Source organism: Crotalus tigris, unplaced genomic scaffold (genome assembly GCF_016545835.1).
Source record: "Crotalus tigris isolate CLP2741 ecotype Arizona unplaced genomic scaffold, ASM1654583v1 scf7180000019305.191637, whole genome shotgun sequence".
NCBI classification, from domain to species: domain Eukaryota; kingdom Metazoa; phylum Chordata; class Lepidosauria; order Squamata; family Viperidae; genus Crotalus; species Crotalus tigris.
Window position 1 is genome coordinate 149,289 of NW_024097478.1, and position 22,849 is coordinate 172,137.

Consider the following 22,849-nt stretch of genomic DNA (forward strand, 5'->3'; position numbering starts at 1 on the left):
CCTCACTGGGTACAGATGATGGTGGAAGCTATAGTAGTGGCTTTGGTTATTCAGATAGAGAGGTATCATAAAACAAATGCATAGGTATTCATAAACAATATAGCTATATCAACTGATAAATGGGGTATTAATGCAGCATTTCTTTTTGTAGTGTCTGGTCTATTATTTAATTTCAATTAAGTTAGTTAAATTTGAATAAATGCAAAAATAACTAAACAATTAAAACTGACTGCATTGTTACAATGCAAATTGACAAATGAACTATGCCACCCTTTCAGAGTCATTCTTTGCCCATTATTTGGGCAAAATAATGCAGTTTGCCAGAAGAAATTGAGTTGTAGTTGCAAGTCGGTGGAGAACACTGTAGTATTACCTTGGCTGATAGCTAAGCTGCCTTGCCAATTTCTGGTTGCTATATATGGGAAGGATTCTTTGATCGTGAAGCTGAAGTTCAAATTCTTTGGCCACCTAATGAGAAGAGAGGACTCGTTGGAAAAGATCTTGATCTTGGGAAAGATTGAAGGCAAAAGGAGAATGGCAGAGGATGAGATTGATAGTGTCATTGATACAAAGAACATGGATTTGGGCAAACTCTGACAGTATGACAACAGGAGAGCCTGGAGTGCTATGATTCATGGAATCGCAAAGAGTTGGACATGACTTAGCAACTGAACAACCAATACATGAGAAGGAGAGGGGAATTTTCTTCTGCCTTAAATAACAAAACTCAATTATGTGGATTCTAGCTGTAATAGACTATAGTGCTCCATAGTTTATAGTCAGTTATAATGATGATTGTTCATACTCAATTATAACCAGCAAGCAAATTTACTAACATAATTGATATATGGATATCTAAATTTTTGATGATTGACATTCCACAATAGCTTGAGCAGTAATGACAAAGGAACTGAATGGTGTTATCTACTTGATTAGTGCAAGGTGTTTTTTTTTCTTTTTTGTCTGGTTTCTGGGGAGGGTTATTTTTTTTTTTAAGAAAATATATTTAAATTCATTTTATGAATTACTATTTTCATGTACAGTTTGGAGTATGCAAAATGGGGTAGGTTGCCAGCAATAAGTTTTAGTAGCATGAGTGGAATGGTTCTCATTCAAAGAACCAATCAACCAACCAACAACAATATGAATTAATCTTGTTAGGGTGTGGGTCTGCCTCCCACATGTTGGATTGCTGCAGTGTTAATAGCTGTAGCCAGGAAAATTGGACAGGGTTGTTGTAACACTGAAATTACAGTAGGAAAATGTAGCCAGGAAAATTGGACAGGGTTGTTGTAACACTGGAATTACAGTAGGAAAATGAAAGCTGCTGCATCTATGGAAACTCTGTCTTTGGTACAACTATTAAAGTTAAGTCAAAACCAGTTTATACTTGGTCATTCTGAGTGTAATTTCTGGTAAAACATAGCTCATCCCATAATTTGTATGTGCTGTGCTATAAACATCTGTGGTAACTACTCTCTCCGTATTTGTACGTTTTAATTATAGATTTGGTTGGACTCACCCTCCTACACTGTTGGAGGATCCTGTTGAACTAGTTTGCACCTTTTTAAAAAAATTATGGGAGCAATGCCTTGTTTGTAGAGAATAAAATCCAGCATGCAAAATAAGATACAACCTTATCTCCATTATGCTGAAAATTGCAGTACTTGATCAGTAAATCTGAAAAAGGGTCTGAGTAGGACAAACTGAAATGTGTCTTTGCATTTGCATGAAATCACCACCCTTCATTACACTAGAGTGTGCAAGTTGAATGGCATCTAGGACCATCTCTCTCTCTCTCTCTCTCTCTCTCTCTCTCTCCCTCCCTCCCTCCCTCTCTCTCCATCTCTCTCTCCCTCCATCTCCCTCCCTCTCTCTCTCCCTCCCTCTCTCTCTCCCTCCCTCCCTCTTTCTCTCCATCTCTCTCTCCCTCCCTCCCTCTCTCTCCATCTCCCTCCCTCCCTCTCTCCCTCCATCTCTCTCTCCCTCCCTCCCCCCCTCTCTCTCCATATCTCTCTCTCTCTCTCTCCATCCTTCTATCCATCTATCTATCTTATATCTATCTATCATATGTCATCCATTACATTTCTAGAGCTACCACCTCACTAAAGATAATTCTGGGTGATGCACAAAAAAACCTTCCAGGACAATTACAATCATACCCTTCATCTGAAGATACATGATTGCTCAGCCTGCAGTGTTTTTAACTGGGCAGGACTTGGATAGAATCCAGGCCATTTTTTTTAGAACAATTGTGTGACTGAAGAAAGCAGGAGAACAGGTCCCTCACAGCCACATTATTTTGCTTTAATAATGTTAGTCAAAATTGTCAACCCGTTATTATTATATGCCAATCTCTTTCTGTGAAGGGGAACAATAGAGTCCTTGAGAACAATCCTTTTCTGCAGGGAATGAGGATTTTCTGATGTTTGCTGGGCTTAAAGGCTGCATTGATAAGGGAGGAAGGATAGAACAGGTGGAAAGAGAAGGAGGATGGTAGACACAAGTCGATGATAGAGAGAAAAATAAAGGTAAAAGAAACAGCAGCCTGACTTCCCTAATCAGGCTTGTAAAAACAGCCTAATCCTTCACTGTAGCTTGACCTCAAACCATCTCTGTGACCACACAGAAACTCAGCCAGTTAGTCAAGCTGGAAGCTGCAATTTAGCCAGAGCTTGACTTCCTGATGACCTTAACTGGGAGGTCTGTACAAGCCCACAGATGGAAAGGGAAGATAGTTGGGGATTCCAGATCAACCATCCAAGCAATAGAATCCAACCTGAAGGGGAACTCCTGAGAAACATAGGCGAATTCCAGGCATCTGATTCCCCTTCCCAAAAATATATTTTCAGCTGGGGAATCTATTTCCAGGGTGTAAAAGAGTTAGCAAAGAATGATATACTGTACCTAATCAGAAGAAAAAATAACAGCTTTCAAAAGAAACTAGCATGCTGCATAATGAACTCTCTGATAAATTGAAAGATAAAAAGGACAAGTATAAAAAGTGGAAATAGGGGCACATAACTAAGGCAGAATATCAGCAAATAGCCCGAGCCTGCAAAGATTAAGTGATGAAAGCTAAGGCTCAAAATGAACTAAAGCTTGCAACCAAAGTCAAAAATAACAAAAACGCTTCTTTCAACATGAAAAACAAGAAAAAAGTGAAGGAAATGATTGGTCTACTAGTGGGTGAAAGTGGCAAGAAGGTGACAAGCAACAGGGAGAAAGCAGAAATATTTAACTCGTTTTTCGCATCTGTCTTTACACAAAGGGAAAAAACAGACCAACCTATCAAAAATACTGCCATAAAAACCAGAATAGAAACACAAGATAGGCAAGAAAATGGTAAGTGAGCACTTGTCCAGCCTAGACGAGTTCAAATAACCAGGACAAGATGGATGACACCCCAAGGTTCTGAAGGAGCTGGCAGATATGAACTCAGAACCACTGAACTATATTTTTCAAAAATCCTGGAGCACTGGGGAACTACCAGAGAAGTGGAAAAGAACTCATGTAGTTCCCATCTTCAAAAAAGGAAAAAAATGGATCCAGGAAATTACAGACCTATCAGCCTGACCTCAATACCTGGGAAAATTCTGGAAAAGATAAACAACAAATCAGCGAACACCTAGAGGCAAACAAAGTCATTACTAAAAGCCAACAAGAGTTTGTCAAAAACAGATCATGCCAGACAAATCTTATTGCATTCTTTGACCAAGTTACAAAATTAGTGGATCAGAGGAATGCTGTGGATATAATTTACTTGGACTTCAGTAAGGCATTTGATAAAGTAGATCACAACCTACTACTTGATAATTTAGAAAAATGTGGGTTAGACAACATAACCACCAGATGGATTCGTAGTTGGCTGGCCGACTGTACTCAGCATGTGGTCCTCAATGGAACCGCATCTACATGGAGGGAAATGTGTAATGGGGTGCCCCGGGGCTCTGCTCTGGGCCCAGCGCTCTTCAACATCTTCATCAACAATTTGGATGAGGAGATGGGGAACTCATCAAATTTGCAGATGATACCAAGCTGTCAGGAATAGCCAACATTCCAGAAGATAGGCTTAAGATACAGAAGGATCTGGACAGACTTGAACACTGGGCGCTATCTAACAAAATGAAACTTAATAGTGAAAAAAGTAAGGTTCTACATTTAGACAAGAAAAACCAAATGTACAGGTATAGTATAGGGGGTACCTTGCTCATTAATAGTAACTGTGAGAGGGATCTCGGAGTCCTAGTGGACAATCACTTAAATATGAGCCAGCAGTATGATGCTGCAGCCAAAAAACCCAACATAGTGCTAGGCTGCATTAACAGAGGGAGAGAATCAAGATCACGTGAAGTATTAATACCACTTTAAAATGCCTTGGTAAGACCACACTTGGAATACTGCATCCAGTTTTGGTCACCACGATGTAAAAAAGATGTTGAGACTCTAGAAAGAGTACAGAGAAGAGCAACAAAGATGATTAGGGGACTGGAGGCTAAAACATATAAGGAATAGTTGCTGGAATTGGGTATGTCTAGTTTAATGAAGGACGAGTGGTGACATGATAGCAGTGTTCCAATATCTCAGGGGCTGCCACAAAGAAGAGGGAGTCAAACTATTCTCCAAAGCACCTGAAGGCAGGACAGCAAGAAGCAATGGATGGAAACTAATCAAGGAGAAAAGCAACCTAGAACTAAGGAGAAACTTCCTGACACTTAGAACAATTAACAATTAACCAGAAGCGGTGAATGCTCCAACACTGGAAGTTTTTAAGAAGAGACTGGACAGCCATTTGTCAGAAATGGTATAGGGTTTCCTGTCTGAGCAGTACTAGATGACCTCCAAGGTCCCTTCCAAAGTTGTTTTTATTGTTGTTATTATTATTGTTATTATTATTAAACACAGATCTGGATTAATTGCTTCCCTGTAACGCAGAGCTCTGAATTGGCTATACTGTATCCTGGGAAGGGCACCAGGTGCATTAGCATGCTTATACCCAGATTGGTTGTGTCTTCTGCTGGCTAGGAATGCATGCTGATAGTCACCTTTTGTGCCTGTTGCACTGAATGCCAAAAATCACAGCGAAAAGGTTTTGTTGCTTCTCTTTCCCCGAAAACAAATTACTAGCTAAACGGCAAGAGCTTTTTTCAGAGCTCTGATGAAAGGACTAGTCAGCAACAAAATCTTGATATTTGGTCATGGCCCCTCCAAGCAAATCTGGCATGTTACTTTACTGAATAAGGTGGAATAAACTTTATTGATTAATCAAATTGACCATACTGGGACAGTAGATGTTAGCCACAATGAGATATGGATGAAATGAAATAAGGTAAAATTCAGCAAAGTAAGATAAAGTAAAAATAAGAGTTAGAAAAAAATAGTGTAAGTGTACCTTACGTTTTTCCAATAAAGATGTATCACTGCTTCATAAAACAGCTAGAACCTGCAAGACAGTCTTATTCCTGAGAGAGAGAGGATGACAAGGTGGCAGGGCTCTGTATCCTCTGTTTACCTTGTATAAATTAAGTTTGCAATTGCTTTCATAAGATTAGATGGGCTGGCTCTCCTATTATACATTTGCATCATGGAGCAATTGTTCGAAAACTAGGGCATCAGTTTCAGTTCCTATTTCCCTGCTATTGAAAACCAAATAGTGTACAGTATGACATGTATATAAATTAAGTTGCTCCCTCAGATGTTGGGGAAGACTTACCTATTGTCTACTTCTGCCTGTCTAATAGGAAGATTACCTATTGGTTTTATGTCAGATAGCAAAACATCTTGGCTACGTCCTGTACACCAAACTTTAAAAAGTGCTGTCAGTCATTTCATACATTTCTGTTTTCTCTTCCACGTGAATGATTAATTAATGCAAGCTCTACAATGCATCCCTTTAGTACTTATTACATATTTACATGTGCAATAGGCAAGCACCTTGAGGTTTAAACTCACCAATACAAATACAAATTCATACCGTAGTTGTGCTCTCTCTTCCATATGATTGATTAATTAAGGAAAGCTTTATAATGCACCTCTTTAGTGCTTCTCATGTCCTTACATATGTAGTGGGCAAATGGTTTAGGGTTTAAGGTAAAAGCTCACCACCCAACAATACAGATACCATTAATTTTTTCAGTGTTTTGAGCATTTTCATGCTTCACATAATTTTCTAAAAATCAGGATCTTGAAAATCTCTTTAAGCATTCATTGTGGTTTTGAAGAATGTTTTGAAGAATGTTTTGGTCTGAAGAATATGCACTTATTAAGGACTTTTTGTACACAGGGAGTCATGACTATTCCTTGACATTGTGTGGGAACTCATGTAGGTGTTAGAAAGGTCATATTTGTCTGAATTTTCCCTTCTGAAAAATGTCACCTTTTCTGTTAGTTTTTAAAATTACTTTATTAATATTATTGCAAGCATTTGAAATGTATTTCTTGTGAGTTTAGAAGAACAGAAAAAGAAGACATATTAAACTGGAGACTTATGAAGAGAAGCTCTAAAATATTTTTCTATATTTGCTCAGGGTGCAAAATAGAAGACCATCAAATACCAGTTTTATCACTGTAGTTCAGTGGTAAAAATTATACTTTGCATGTGGAAACTCCAGTATTTGCTATCAAACTCTCCAGACACAGATACACATTCCTATTACACTATTGCTCCCCAGGATAAGCAACATTATGGAGAGTACAGGAAATGTGAACAAACTCATAAGCCCTCCAAAATGAATAAGAAAAATAAATATTAGCTAGAATTAGTTTATACCATTAGCATTCAAAACACCTCACTATAACATTTTATCTTTCTAAACCTGAATTGTTTTTATTGTATCCATACATGATTTTACACATTGGCTTTTGTCCTTTAAATTTAACCCTTTTAAGGTTCTCATTAATTTTATCTAGCCATGGCTTTCTTGGTCTTCTCTTTCATCTTGACCTATTTACTCTACCTCCATGTATTTGTTTCATAATTTCATTCTTGTTCATTCTCTCCTTATATAAATAATTGTAAACTATTTTTACTCGTCATTTTGAATTTGGTGAATTCTCCATTCATTCTGCAACCATCTACTTTTGATCCTGTCTCTTGTTTTAATCACACACATTTCTTAAGCATTCCATTCCACTGCATTCCTAACTACCTTGGATTTTGATGCATAAATTATAAGACTCACAATACTTATTGCTTCTTACGATCTATTTAACATTCCTAGCAAATTTAAGTTCCAGTCAACAATATCATCTCCATTCAAGTATAGCTGGGAAGTGGTCCTTGAAATCTAAGACAGCTGAGAGCAAACAGGGATAAGTAACCTGTGGTTCTTGGATCACATGTATCCCCCTACCACTTTTTTTTTTTTTTTGCGTTCTTGAGAACTGTCAATTGAATGAAGCTGGAATACTTTTTGGTGGGGAACTGAGGCAGTTTAAGGGTGATACGAATGTTTCAAAATTTGCAGAGACTTAAGGCATATAAGGTGTGCTCATATCACATCTTATCCATAGAAACCTGTACCACACTATAACGTCTTCTCTAAATTGCAGAGATTTTTCTCTTGTTTTTTTTTTTCTTGTTATGACTTAGAAGATTCCTTTCACTCCTTCAAGATCTGGGTAGGTTTAGACCTACTCAGTATAGGTCTCTATGAATCCAATGGGACAAAACTTAGCTTAATTCTGATTTAAGTACAGCCATTTACAATGAAAATTAAGAGCAGCTATTTTTTGACTAAATCCAATGCAGAAAGAGACTGGTACCTGTTTCAGTTTCCTTAAAGGAAGAAACGTTTTCTGGATAGCTTTCAGAAAACTATAGCTAGATTTGTTGTTATAGGATGAATTCCAACCTGCATGAATTTTATTTGGGTGGAAGCCCAGATCAATCCAGGGAGACTGACCTGAGTAAGCACAGCTTTGATTAGGTTGACCCAATGGTAAAGAAATTAAGGAGGTTTGGGCATCACACCCCACAAATTTAAAGAATATGCTGCAGTGCCAAAGAACCAGTCTTGGGTCAAATTGACCACACATTTGGTTAGCATATAAAAGGGGACTCTAGCTATTCTATCTCATTGGATGGAGTCCAATGGACTTCTCAGGAGAAAAAAATTAATTGGCCCTTTTCAGCCATGCTGAATAGACTTCAAATCTGGGTCCTAATTTTGGAAAATATGAATTTATTATTTATGGGAAGCATCGGGAATAGGGGCAGGGAACTGCCTATTCAATGTTGAAATAAGTAGATGGATCAACAGTTTTCGTTAAAGATAATAAAACTAATCCCAATTTTATTTTTTTCATTATTTTGGACCCTTGACTTCAAATGGACCTCAAAAATAATGAAGAAAAAATAGTTACACTTATCATAGAGTATAGTGGGAATAAGGGATGGCAGCTTAAATGAAAATTTTCTCTTGTTATTAGAATAGTAATAATAATAATAATAATTAGCTGTCTTAAGTTTGACACATTTCTCAAGAATATAAAATGCCTATTAGATTTCTATTGAAAATGCTGAAAAATAAAGAGATTTTGGCAATCTTGTTAAGACATGGGCTATTATTATTATTTTTTAACAATGTTAAAGAACATGTTTTTAACAGATTTATTTTTGCACCTTTGTTGAAAATCAGATGGTGAAACCTTTTGTATGGGCAAATTAATTTAGACTGGCAATACAGAGTAAGAGGTTACCCTGTTGTCAATTCATCACAGGCTTTTTCCTCTTTCAAAGGTGCAGTAAGAATAATATTGCATCTCATGAAGTTGACAATAATCCTTAAAAAGTCAATTCTATAGAATCTTTGTAAATCTTTAAGGTACTCCAGGATTCTTAGCCAACCACATAATTTTTAAATAATTTCTTTTTTATAGTAATTTAATTAAACATTAAAAAGATAAAAACAAAGTTTAAATCTTTAAAAATTGCATAATGTCTAATCCCCTGTTTAATGTCAGCTTTTCATACATTGCAGAGCCATGAAGCGATAGAAACTTTCCCCTTTTTTTTTGCATTGCTTACCAGAAGTAAAATAATTCCATTTGTCACATGTGATGCCTTTGCAACACAGATTAATTTGGGAAAAAATATTTCTAAAGTTCACCTGCGAGGCAGAATTACCCAGTGGGAAAGTCTGCATAGTTCTTTGAGTGACTTTGCCTGTCTTTCAAATGAAAACTTACCTTGAACTTTTTCCCTTCCTTCTCAGTCAATAAAGGCAGTCCAGCTGCAGTAACATCTGCCTGGAGGCGCACAGCAGCTTCTTCTCTCACTTGGAACAGAGTGGAGAAGTCTGCAATGATTCCTGGCCATATATCAGCTGAAGTGAAGACACAGGAAAGGGAGGTGAATAGGGGAAGAGCTCTTGATTTTGCAAACCTGTACATTTAAGAATGAAGACAGAATTTCCCAATAACGATGTTGGGAAAATCCCTTTCTTGTCTGTTTATTGGACAAGGCTTAATCAGGGTTTCTTTTTCTACTCTGGGAGAAGTGCTTTGGTGCCTGCCTGTTCTTGTTCAACCTTTCCTCCTCTATTATGCATTTGAAATATGACCAAACAATGCTCTGACCACAAAAATAATCTTATTTGCTTTTTCAGTCCAGTTGTTTTTAGAAGGAAGGGATTGCTTAGAAAGAAGACTAAGGAGAACACATATTTCTTGCACATTGATATGTGCTGATTTGCATAACAAATTCTCCAGTTCGGTTCCCCTAGGCAGTTGGTGTAAGCCTGACAGCACTCCTGTGCCACTGTATCATTTAGTTCTTATAAAATAAAAAAAAAATGATGCATGACTGAAAAAAGAAAGGAAAATATAGGCTAGAGACTATTAGCATCCTGTGGCATTCTGTGGACAACCAGCCCCCCCACCCTCCCCAGGAACCAATGTTCACCTGTTCCATCAAAGATACCAGACCCAAATGTTGGGAACCCTTCCTGTAGATGCACATTTAGGAATAACCAGTATAGTTTTAAGTAGAAATTCAATGTGATATAAACTGCAAACAACAGGCATAGAAGACAAAGTCTCTCTTCCTTCTTCCTACAGCTCTTCACCTAAACTGCTATTAGACTGCACAACTGTTTAAGGAGCAGATACTTTAAATGGACTGTCTTCCATAAGGTAAGATATGTGGCTTCTATATGTGCTTGCGTGTGATTATTCCTTATTCCAATTGTGTGTATATTCCAATTCCTTTGGTTTATTTACTTACTTTTACTCTGATGTGTTTTGTATTTCACTCTTTGGCCAAAAAACTCAAGATAGAAATTATAGTCCCACTTCTAATTTTATCCATTTAACCACCTTGTAAGATAGATAAAGTTGAATTTTGTGTCTTTGGTCCCTTCAAAAGGCCTGGGTCTTTAGTTATCATGTTTTAAGTATGAATGTTTTTTTTTTTTTTGCAGAAAAATATATACTGTACTTTCCGACGTATAAGATGACTTTCGAAAGCATTGAAATCGGTGCCGAAGTCGGGGGTCATCTTATATGCCTAGTCATCTTATACGCCAGAAATAACGGTAGTTTTCAGCGTATAAGATGACTTTCTAGGCATGCGACTCGGCGCCGAAGTTGGGGGTTGTCTTATACGCCAGGTCGCCTTATACGCCGGAAAATGCGGTAACTGGATAGTATTAAAGTATACAACTTGTTGCAATTGAATAATTAATATCTCCTACAACTGTAATTCTTTTTTCTTACTTATGAATTTTTCATCCAGATTTAAAATGGTGCTTCTTAGGAGATCATAACCACAACTCTGTTATATAACAATCTCCTGCAATCTCATATTTAAAAGAGAGATATGATGTGCTACACTTGGATTGAGTGACATGACTATACCAAGATAATTGTTTTTTGGACAGAAAATACCAGTAATTCTTGATTTACGGCCAGAATTGAGGACAAAATTTATGTCGCTAAGTAAGTAAAATTTATTAAGTGAATTTTGCCTCATTTTACAACTTTTTTGCCACAGTTGCTAAGTAAATCACTGTAGTTGTTGTTAGTAATGTGGTTGTTAAGTGAATGCGGCTTACCCATTGACTTTGCTTGTTAAAAGATCAAAAAGGTGATCACATGACCCCAGGACACTGCAACTGTCATAAATACATACCAGTTGCCAAGCATCCGAATTCTGATCATGTGACCATGGGGATGCTGCAACAGTCATAAATGTTAAAAGAGGTCATAAGTCACTATTTTCACTGCCATTGTAACTTTAAAGGTCACTAAACAAACTGTTGTAAGTTGAGAATTACCTGCATGGTGAAACAGCTACAGTTACACTTCATATTTTGGTCTTTGTGTTTGGAAAAGGACATAAGTCAAGTGTAAGACCATTCACTACAGCAGTTTTAAAAGCTAGATATCAATGATTTTTTTCTTTCTTTTTCAAGATACTGTGTTGTTTTAAAATAGACTATGTTTCAACATGGGTGGCAGCAATTAAAGGAGTGTGCCTGCTATCTATCATTCTGACCTGAAAAAGTGGGTAAAATATAAATTTATTAAACACGTACAAAAATATGTAAAATTCAAAATATACTTGAGGCACTAATATATGTTTGTGTGTGTGTGTATATATGTGTGTGTGTGTTGTGTGTGTGTGAGTGTGCATAATAAATTGTTCTTTGAAGTTCTGTTCAAAAATACCATTTTCACTTTCTTGGAAAAGCAAATAATAATGTTGGTTTCCCAAAATATTATTGTAATTGTTTAAATCAATAAGAAAGTAACAATCTCAGGTGAAGTGAAAACTAAAAATGTGAGCATGCAGTTCCATGTAATAGAATGATTATTTTTCAGGTGAAGTGAAAACTAAAAAATGTGCGTATGCAGTTCCATGTAATAGAATGATTATTAGTAACTATAACTGCTACATAAATAAAGGGATACATAAACTCCTTTTCTCTTGCATATGCACACAGATTTGATCTTATGTATCTGAATAAAGCTACACAAGCAATTATTTGCTGATGCAGATATTCATTAAGGCTTTTTTTAAGTTTAGTGTAGAATTTTGGTTGATTAAACTCCTGTCTTTAAGTGATTAATTATTAATGATTATACATATGCTCGTAACCAGTACATCAACATTGATGACTTTGAGATATTATAAAGAAGTGTGTTTGCAATTTTTTAAAATGTACAACACTTTTTAGTCAGTATTAAGAAAAATGGCTCTCTTTTATAGTTTTTCTTTTGATTGGCTATTACATTAATATAGCAAACTTTTTAAAAATGCTTTCCTTTTGGTCTTTTTGAATTTAAATCTGCCTTCACTAAGTAAAATGTACATTATTTGATGAATCAATTAAACCTTATGTTGATAACATACTGATGCAAGCCTGCAGTGCTAAAAATAATCAATAATTTAAAATATTCTGAAAACTAATTTAGTGATTTACATTTTTATTGTTTAAAGAGTTAGGGTATTGTAAAACTTTATAACTAAAGGTATATTAAAAATGAAACCTGTAAAGTATTTCATCCTTAAAAAACAAACACTGACAAAAGATAATCCATATATGAAAGCAAACATCCCATTCTTATTATATATGACATTTACTATAATATAGTACATCTTGGTATCATTTTGAATGTGCAGATTTAATTTGTAATCTGTTTTTCTTGGCTGGCTGAAAAGAAATTATTTCAGCTGAATATTTCATATCAGAAAGTCTCAATAAATTTGAACCTATAGTCAGTGCAAATATTAATATGAAATATAAAATTGCTACTGTTCTTGGTCACTTGACAATGGTTATATTTTTACTAATCCAAAGCGATGAGATGAAGATGGGGGATACCACCAAAATTGATAGGTTTTAGGCCCTGTTAGGAGAAAATGAGAAAAAAGTTCTATATTTTCTGTTACCATGGTGGAACATAGATTGTCACCTTCTGGATACAATGAGAACTCACCATCCTTGCTCCCAACTTTTGCAGCTCTATAGTTGGGTAGCAATAATTTAAGAACAGTGAGGCTTTTCCAAAATTGGAAATAGGACATGATCAATAATATAGTGTGTGTGCTGAACAAAAATGTAGGACATTTTGACTCCTTCAGATCCTGAAGGATCTGAGCTTTTTAATGCTATTGTACTAGGAGATATATAAAATCTAGTGGAAAACATAGAAAAGATAGTTTGGGGTAGATTGTTTCTCTCTGAAATATTTTCTGCTGCATGTTATACACCAGGCATATCAAACTGCCGGCCCACGGGCCAGATGCATCACACTGAAACTACACCCACCCCATTGCCGGCAATGGGGAAAAAGTCACGATACGTTGCGCGACGTCATGTGACGTCACAAGTTTGATATGCCTGTTATACACAGTCATCAGTGATGACTCAGTGATAACTCTTCAGTTCAAGAGACGAAGCTACATGGTTTAGGGCATGCAAAGAAAATGGCAAGGCTTCTAAACTATTGCTTTACAACATCTCACTATTTTCCCCTTCCACAATGAAATCTTTAACATTGCTTTACAATGGTATCTCATAATATTTCCTAATACAGGACTGAATGTTATATTAACATTTTGGTAGGGATGGAGTTGCTAGGGTACATTTAGAAAGCACAAGCTATGGTGTTTTGTGACCATATGGAAACAAGGAAGTGAGGAAATAGTCAAGATTTTGCTCACAATCTTTTAATCTTTGATCACAAATATTCTCTTCTATTGGTATTTGGTTCACTGTCAGACAGATTAAAACCTATAAATATGTATAAGAATCACAGTGGCAGTAATTAGAGCAAATAGTCATAAAATATTTTGCCTATGACTCTCTCAATTCTAATGATCCGTTTTATGTATCTATGTTTAGGAACAGCAACACAGTGGCACAGAGGCTTAATGACACTGGATGTGCTGAGCAATTAGCAGCACTCCAGTAGTTCAAGTCCAGCTCTGTGGCACTGAACGTATTTCTGTCTCTTGTCCCTAGCTCCTGCCCATTTAAGAGTTCAAAAGCATTGTTTGCAAGTAGATAGATAGAGACCGCCATTTTGATGATGGAAAAATGCTGGCTGAGCTCTGTGTGGGGAGCTGGAACTGGGGCTGGATCTGTTCAAAAATGATCAGCGGAGGATCGGTGGAGGAAAGCCCCAGATGAGCTGACTTCCTCTGAGAACGCTGTAGGCCAGCATGGTGTGAAGGTAGTTCGCCCCCTTGTGTGTATCTGTGCAACAAACAGACTAGTGAAGGTTGGCTGCCAGGACTTCTATCATGTGCATAACATTGTAGTAAATAAGTAAGTAAATAAATAAATAAGTTTAGGAATATATCATGGCCAAAAGAATGACAAATCATGTATGCTTCTATTTTGTCCATAGAGTTGCATCCAGTGGCCCTATTTAGGGTTATCTGGGGAAAGGAGAGAATTAAAGTCCTCTTTGCTACTAATTTTAGGGAAGACTTCTGGAGGTTGTTCCTCAAAACTCTAAAACCAACAACTATATATTTTATGTATTATTTTAAAAAATAAATCATTACTAGGCCTCCATGTTAGACTGTTCAAAAACGTATTTTGTGCCATGATGTTATATCCATGTTGAATTCCACTGTAGATCTCCCAGTTTCAAGAACAATTCTTCTCTTCTGCTATTGCTTTCTCAGGTGATGCCCATGGAAAATATTAATAAGAACTTTCTGTCTTTAAAGATCTTTAGTAAGATTTCTAACTCCTTTGTATTTGATAATTGAGTGGGAAAATTGGTTACAGTAAAATATCCTGTTTTGGGCCAGTCTTCTTACAAAATTTTAAATAGTTAATCTTCTACTCAGGTTTTTATTTCCTTCTTTGTGGGGATTTTTTTTATAACATAGTTTCTGTGAATAGTGGCTCTTCTGAAAGCTTATGTCCAGAAGGTCCTGGCAGGACATAAGGAGGCAGGAGTAGTGCTGGTTTTGAAGCAGGGGTTTTTGTGAATAGTCAGCCTCAGGATTATATTCTAGAGTTTAGACTCTTCCCAGGTCAATGGATCATGCAACTGGAAACAATTCAAGACAAGCTGTACTTATTTCCCAACTGTATGTTTGCTCATTATTGACTAGATTTTTCCAGTGAATTTAATAAATATATAGTTCAGTTAAGGCAGCCAATGCTATTGTCCTTGCTATATTGCCAATTAGTGGTAAGAGTTTGATTAAATTTGCTTTAGAGAACAATTCTACCTCTTCCCCTTTCATATACCGGTGATAATTATTTAGTTGCATTGTCAATAATAAGCAACTCAGGGCTCATAGATACAAGTGTGCTGTGTGTATATCCTTTGACACTCATCAGAGTCATGTCTATTGTAAGTTTAATGTTTTTAGATTCTTTCAATTAATAAATTGTTCAGTTAGATGACAGGACAGCACCTTGACAAACAAACAAACCACCAAGAGGATTTTAACAGGGACAAATGTAAAATCCAAATTTGGGTTATTAAAATCAGAAGTATGAGTATAGGATTGGAATGAGAACCCAAGACAGAAGTACACATCAGAAAGGTCTGATGATCCTGGTAGATCATAAACTGTACATTAATTAATAATATGATGCAGTTGTCACACAACAAAAGAAAACAGCAGTCCTAGTTTATAACAACAGAAGTATAATATCAAGAACAAGAGAGGTAATTCTTTCTCTAAATTGTTTGTTGGTCAGACAGCTCCTAGAATATTGTATTTAATTCTGAGCACATTTTAGGAAAGACACTGACAAGTTTAAGTATATCCAAATGAAAGCAACCAAAATAGCAAGGGAACTGAAAGGGAAAAAAAAAAACTTATGAGGAAGGGATAAAGGTGCAGGATATTTTTAGGCTGCAGAAGCAAAATTGCTGGAAAATATGTTCAGATTTCTTCAGATACCTGAGGAACTGTCACTGAAAAGACAAGGCAGAATTTTCATAGTTGTTCCAAAAAAGAGACAAGAAACAATGGGCAGGATGTTGATTTTGATCAGAAATAAAAGAAAACAAAATCCCAATGACGGGCTAGTTCAACAATTGAATAAAATTCCTCGGAAATGGTGGTTTCTCCTTTACTTGAAGATTTTCAAACAAAGGCAGGATGACCATCTGTTTAGGATGCTATAGTTCTACAGTGAACTCCTGCCCTAGGCAGTAGTTACACAAGATCGTTTCTAATCCTAATTTTCTACAATACTTTGCTAAACTAAGCTAAGTAGAGGTGACTTATAATTTTGTGGGAGGCCTCTAGAAAATTCCAAATCTGTTGACCAGTCTGGAAAGTTGACCAGGAAGGAAGGAAGAAAGGGAGGAAGGAAGGAAGAAAGGAAGGAAGAAAGGGAGGGAGGGAGGGAGGGAGGGAGAAGAGAGGGAAGGAGGGAATAAAACAAAGGCAGGTACAAATAATTTCTAATGCTGGGAAAACTATGTAGATGTTTCCACAAGGTTACTAGGAGTTGAATTTGTCTTAAAAGAAACATTATTTTTAATAATATGTCCAAAGGTGGCACAATAAAAAATGAATGACTTATTTACAGGCCCCAGAAGCCCTTTTAGGAGATTAAAAAATGGTGGATAGCTGCAGCTCACTGATTTATTTAGAAGGAAAATAATCCTGAAGGTAGGATATTTGTTTTCAACATTTTCAGTTTGACATTCCAGAAATCATTTTACTACAGGAGGTGGATCACTTATTTGTTGAAATAAAAAGCCTTCTCTTTTTTTGTGAGAAATACAAGCATTTACAAATGTTCTACTCCTTATCTGGTCAAACATGCAGAAAATTATGAACTTTTTTATCTGCAGTTGTTATAGGATCAATATGATTTTTAGTAGCCAAATTCTGTTATGCTAACTCTAAAACTAAGCAGATGTTGACTGCCCACCAATGAACCTACTACCAATTGGAACATTCTTCTTGTTTTGTTTTAATATGTTTTATTTGTATTCTGTCCTATGTCTATAATAAAATTATCTTTCTTACTCCTGCCCTAGGCAATAGTTACACAAGATCATTTCTAATCCTAATTTTCTACAATACTTTGCTAAACTAAGCTAAGTAGAGGTGACTTATAATTTTGTGGGAGGCCTCTAGAAAATTCCAAATCTGTTGACCAGTCTGGAAAGTTGACCAGGAAGGAAGGAAGAAAGGGAGGAAGGAAGGAAGAAAGGAAAGAAGAAAGGGAGGGATGGATGGATGGAGGGAGGGAGGGAGGGAGGAGAGAGGGAAGGAGGGAATAAAATAAAGGTAGGTACAGATAATTTCTATTTTGTTATTTTGAAGGATTTTAAAATGTATTTCCTCTGCCATATTTTCATTTTCATTCTGGACATCAAACCTGCCCACTAAGCCAATACCAGTAAGACAAAATGGGCAACAATGTTTTTGTCTTATCTTTCACAATATTTGCTTATTCTGAGAAGCTGCTTATCTGAAACAGAAGCAAAGAAGCTTCTTGGACAAGAAGCAAAACATCTTCAAGGAAAAACCAAAAAGCCCAGTTGCCTCTTGAAAGAGCATCTTTGGGATAACCATGACTTGGGTGACTGAGAATCTTCATAGACAGCTGGTTACAATGAAGGGAAGGAGGAGGGGAAAGGTTGTTGGCTTATTACAGCTATCTGCAAGTAGCAAAAATTCAAGTAGGTACAATAAAAGTAAGAAGATTCTAGCATCTTCAGGTCAGCTGTCACCCCTTCATCTCTTCTATTTATTTAGGTCTTTGCTCACTTGTGAGAAGCATCTTGAACAACAAAAATCCATAGGAATGGAAGGAGAAATTAGACAGAAAGGAAATAGCACTCAACCAGTCAATAACAAGGAAATTGAATGGAAACAGTCAGGAGAGGAATTGTAAGGTTTCTAGACAAAGAATCTCTCCCAAAGTCCTGCTGATAAACCTGTTTCAGCAGATTAGAATATGAAAATTGTAGAAACATAATCAGGGATTACCTATTTAACTCAAATAAATATAGATTTCCAGGTGTAGATTAATTTCATTCAAGTGCATTAAAGGAACTTGCTGATGGCTTGAGTTAAATCTAATGTATTCTCTTTGAAAAATACTGAAGAACTTGCAAATGTTTTATATATATATATATATATATATATATATATATATATATATATATATATATATATATATATACACTTAGCTACCTACCTAGCAGAAGGACTATAAACTACTTGATCTGATATAAATTTCTGGGAATATTTTATAGTAGATCATAAGGAGATTGATTTACATTTACCACAAAAGCAATACAGTAATGACCAGAAATCAGTATGTTGTGTCAAGAACAAGTCTTGCTGTATTAATTTTATGCCATTTTTTGATCAGCCAATTTCTTTAGTAGCTATTGGAAATGCTGACAACATTATATATTTTGAGGTTAAAAAAAGAATCCCATGACTAGTTAAATGTGGGCTGGAAGATATGACAATTTGGTAGATACATAGATGGTTTAGAAATCATAGAATATTAATCATGGTTCCTCATAAAACTGGGATTAAATATTTTATTAATAACTTGAAGAAGTGGAGAGAATATTTATTTATGAGAGTTTTTTAATTGGGCAAACCCAACAAACTAACAAGCAAATAAACAAATAAAGTATTTTTTTAAATTTGTGTTCTTTCTAAACTGGCTGTTTCCACTGATTTGTAATTAGCTGATTAATGAGAAAACATCTATCATATGTTGCTGGTCAAGGTAGCTTTTTTCCCCCTGTAAATGTTTTTTAATATCTAATTATTGTATTTTATTTGCACCGGCATGCTTCAGTTTGTCAGTTCAACAATTTATTTTGAGTTGTTTTAGAGGAACCTCTAATAACTTTTTATTAGCAGTTACTATTTCACAATCCTGCTCAGAGATATTATTTAATTTATGAACATATGTGCAAAGTCGTTAAACCACATACAGACATTTTCAGCCTGTTCCTAACATTTGGTGAACTTTTCCATGTTTTCAAGTTTACAGTGGAACTTCTGTGTGATAAAAAAATATCTATGTCCTATTATATATTTAAATATATAGTTTGTTTGTTAAGAGTTGATTTATCTGAAAATTAGACCTTATATATCTTCAGAAAGAAGAAATAAAACACAATATTACTGAATTGACATCATTTGCCAGCATAATAAGAAGTCAGATTCCATTACATAGGGCAATCTGCAAAGTTGTAGAAATGCCCTTTTGAAGAAGTAGGTATCAAGGGTTGGAACTAAAATTCCAAGATTGAAAGTTCCTGCAACTGTATTGTTTAGAAAGACAGAATTAGGTTTTATATATATGCACATGTATCACCTAATGGTAGCAGTCCTTCCAGAGGGACAAAGCCTTGAAGATTTCAAATAACTAAGTGTATGATTTTACGTGTCTATCTTGGTTGGAGAATGGGTCTTAAAAATAAGCAATATTCACTAGATTTAGAGATAGCATTTAAAATATTTCAATACAGTCCTATCTGTGGTTCTTCATTCTTCTGCTCCATTGGCCTCCTCATCTATCAAGTTAAGAAGAAACAAAATTGATATTTTTAAAACACTGGATCTATCTCTCTACAGTAATCAGAATGTGCCTGAAAAATAAAGAAGCCTCTCAAAAGTATAAAGAATAAACAATCAGGTAAACTTTGGCTACGTTTTCATGAAACAATTATTGTTACCAGTGAAAGTGATGAGCAAATATAGGAACCTAAATATAAAAAAAATTAAATTATTTTAGACTGTTACATAAAATTCAACTTTATTTATCTAAATTGCATAGTTTTCCAACTGTTTATTTAAACATCATTCATTACTATTTAAAATCTTTCAGCTGTGTTGCTTATTCTGTGTTTTTTATTTACATATAATTGTAAAACTATCAATGATAATCTTGGAATATGTAAGAGCATATGGAAAAAAGTGTAAAATATGTTTATTAAGGTTGCATGTAAAATGCATATAACAGAAATATGTATGCAAGAAAAATCAGATGATTTAATTGGCAAAATGATAAATGAATTGGCCTCACCAACTTTCAGTCATAAGATCATGCAGAATTGAAGCAGACTAGATATCAGTTTACTGGTCTGTATGTGTTGGTTGCTGAATATTTATAATGAAATTATAAATGAATACTGTGAAAGAGATTTACACTAAGGCTCAGCTGAAAACTGGAAGCTACTCAGAACATGAAGTCCCCAGGAATTGTGCTCTTCTTGAGGGAGATTACAAGATAGCAGATAGTTGAAGCAAAACATAGCTGAGTAGTTCTTCCCTTGCACAAGTAACCCTACTTACCAGAAACTGTTTACTCTGCTATGGCAGGGAGAGGTAGGCTCCTCTGAGCTCATGTTGATGTGACCTTGACAAGAAGCCTACTGTAAACATCAATAGATGACCCATTGCTCTTCTGAAATTTGTTCTTCCATTTTAAATTGAAATCTAACTAGGGATGTGGGTTCATTGACATTTTTTAAAAAAGCCAATGGTTGTTATTTCCTACCAACTTCCTGTCCACTAAATAAAAATATTTGAAAAAAGATGCTAGAGTGATGTGGTTATAAATTGTAAGATTTTTTTTTATATCTATGTATGAAAAGTTCATTGCCTGTTCAGATTGCAGGCATTTATAGGAGAAAACTGTCATACAAATAATTGATAAAGCTATATTTTATTTTATTTTTATGTTATTATGTGTCTTAATTTTGCAATAGTGGTATTTATTTATATAAACATTATGTTCATTACTACTTTAAATATTATATTAGGACATACAGTAACTGTGATTAAAATGTTAGGAATATAAAGATGAGTTATGTCCAGCACAATGTGTCCTGGCTGCTATAGACTCTGAAGGCATGTTTCTGTTTTATTTCCCGTAACTGTTTCCCCCCCCCCCAAGAACATCTGGTGAGAGCTAAAATCTTACAAAGACTAGAAAACAACAATTCAAGTCCAGATTTCCTGAAATAATTTAGATAATTAATTGGTGAAAATAAATCTATTTCAAAAAATAAATGACTTGAACTGTCTATAGAGATTCTGTAGAGGTCACGATTGTCCCAAAGGAGCTTTTTCAAAAGGCAACTGGAATTTGTTTTTCCTTGAAGATGTTAAATTCTTCCATCCTCCACCATTTAGTCAGAACTGAAGAAGCTTCTTGGATGAGAAGCAAAACATCTTCAAGAAAAAAACAAAGACGAGTTGCATTTTGGGAAAGCACCTTTCAGACGATCTTGAATTGTATGCAAGTAATCTGTCAAAATTCTCCACTGTATAGCAGAGAAATTGAGGGAAGGAAAGATGAGGATCAGATCATTTCACTGAATTTCTCAGGGAGCGGAGAGAGAAATTTAGCAAAATTCTGTATTTCTTTTTAGTATTCTTATTTGCAGTTATAGTGTAGCAGATGAAATCTGGCTCGTAGCTTGGATATCATCTGGATCTTCTACTGCAACTCTGTCCTTTTGTTCTAGGTATACCATGAGAGTGAATATAAGGAAATGCAGTAATATGAAAAAAAATCAGAAGAAAATATATAAAGAAAAAAACAGAAAAAGCGTTTTTTTAAGGATTCAAGAAAAGTGCATTTTAAAAACATGTTAACTTGGCTCATTAAACCTTAGACTTAAATTCTTAAGTGTTATTGTAGTATTTGCTGTATTATAGTGTATTTGAAAGAACATCTTAACTTTGATGCATAAAACTGATGAAAATCCATAAGCTCTGGAAAAATGTGGCTATAGTTTGGATTCGTATTTCTCTTTTTACAATATGTTAAAATGCTGGTAGGCAAGGTGGTGCATAAAATATACAAGTCTTTAATAGCGGAAGTAAGCCTACGACAATAGCAGGCTTCCGAGACTAATATTACGGAACAAATTCTGTTACTCAGTTACTATCTTGTCATTTATAATCTTAAGCATAAGTATTTTGAAAGTATTAGGAAACATTTCCTGTTATTACCCAACTTTAAGCTCTGACTGGTAATGTTTCCTATACATTGAATGAGGTATATGTTGTACGAGATACAACTGATCTCACTGCTGACACATTTTTGAACATATCTATTTTTATTTATCTTGTCCTGAAGGCAGGAGAAGAAGCAATGGATGGAAACTAATCGAAGAGAGAAGCAGCCTAGAAATAAGGGGAAATTTCCTGACAATTAGAACAATTAATCAGTGAAAAAACCTGCCTCCATAAGGGGTGAATGCTCCAACATGGGAAGTTTTTAAGAAGAGACTGGACAACCATTTGTCTGAAATGGTATAGGCTTTCCTGCCTGAGCAGGGGGTTGGACTAGAAAACCTCCAAGATTAATAATAATGATGATGATGATGATGATAAAGTTGGAAGGGACCATCTAGTCCAACCCTCTGCTCAGGCAGAAAACCCTATACCATTTTGGAAAAATGGCTGTCCAGTTTCTTCTTAAAAACTTCCAGTGTTGGAGCATTCACCGCTGCTGGAGGCAGGTTGTTCTACTGGTTAATTGTTTCACTGGTTAATTGTCAGGAAGTTTCTCCTTAGTTCTAGGTTGTTTCTCTCTTTGGTTAGTTTCCACCCGTTGCTTCTTGTCCTGCCTTCGGGCACTTTGGAAAATAGCTTGACTCCCTCTTCTTTGTGGCAGCCCCTGAGATATTGGAACACTGCTATCACGTCCCCCCTCATCCTTCTCTTTGTTAAACTAGACATACCCAATTCCAGCAACTGTTCCTTATATGTTTTAGCCTCCAGTCCCCTAATCATCTTTGTTGCTCTTCTCTGTACTCTTTCTCATGTCTCAACATTTTTTTTACATCATGGGGACCAAAACTGGATGCAGTATTCCAAGTGTGGCCTTACCAAGGCATTGTAAAGTGGTATTAATAC

The 22,849-nt window shown here is 35.6% G+C and overlaps 1 protein-coding gene and 1 long non-coding RNA gene across 6 annotated transcripts in view; one reads left to right on the forward strand and one right to left on the reverse strand.

Moving 5' to 3' along the window:
• STEAP4 (STEAP4 metalloreductase) overlaps window positions 1-9,341 on the reverse strand; it is a 23,612-nt gene extending 14,271 nt beyond the window's left edge. For 2 of the 5 annotated variants that reach the window (XM_039361592.1, XM_039361590.1), the window contains exons 1-2: window positions 9,190-9,329; window positions 374-468 (exon numbers count right to left, since the gene is read on the reverse strand). The gene's annotated coding sequence lies outside the window, so the exon portion shown is untranslated. Of the gene's footprint in view, window positions 1-373; window positions 469-5,392; window positions 5,505-9,189 lie in introns of those variants that run through there. The other 3 variants (XM_039361589.1, XM_039361593.1, XM_039361591.1) reach the window with 3 other exon arrangements.
• LOC120316242 lies at window positions 9,242-10,932 on the forward strand. The gene is made up of 3 exons (XR_005558897.1): window positions 9,242-9,352; window positions 10,060-10,134; window positions 10,736-10,932. It is a non-coding gene; the product is annotated as an uncharacterized LOC120316242 (long non-coding RNA).
• Window positions 10,933-22,849: the final 11,917 nt, after the last annotated feature.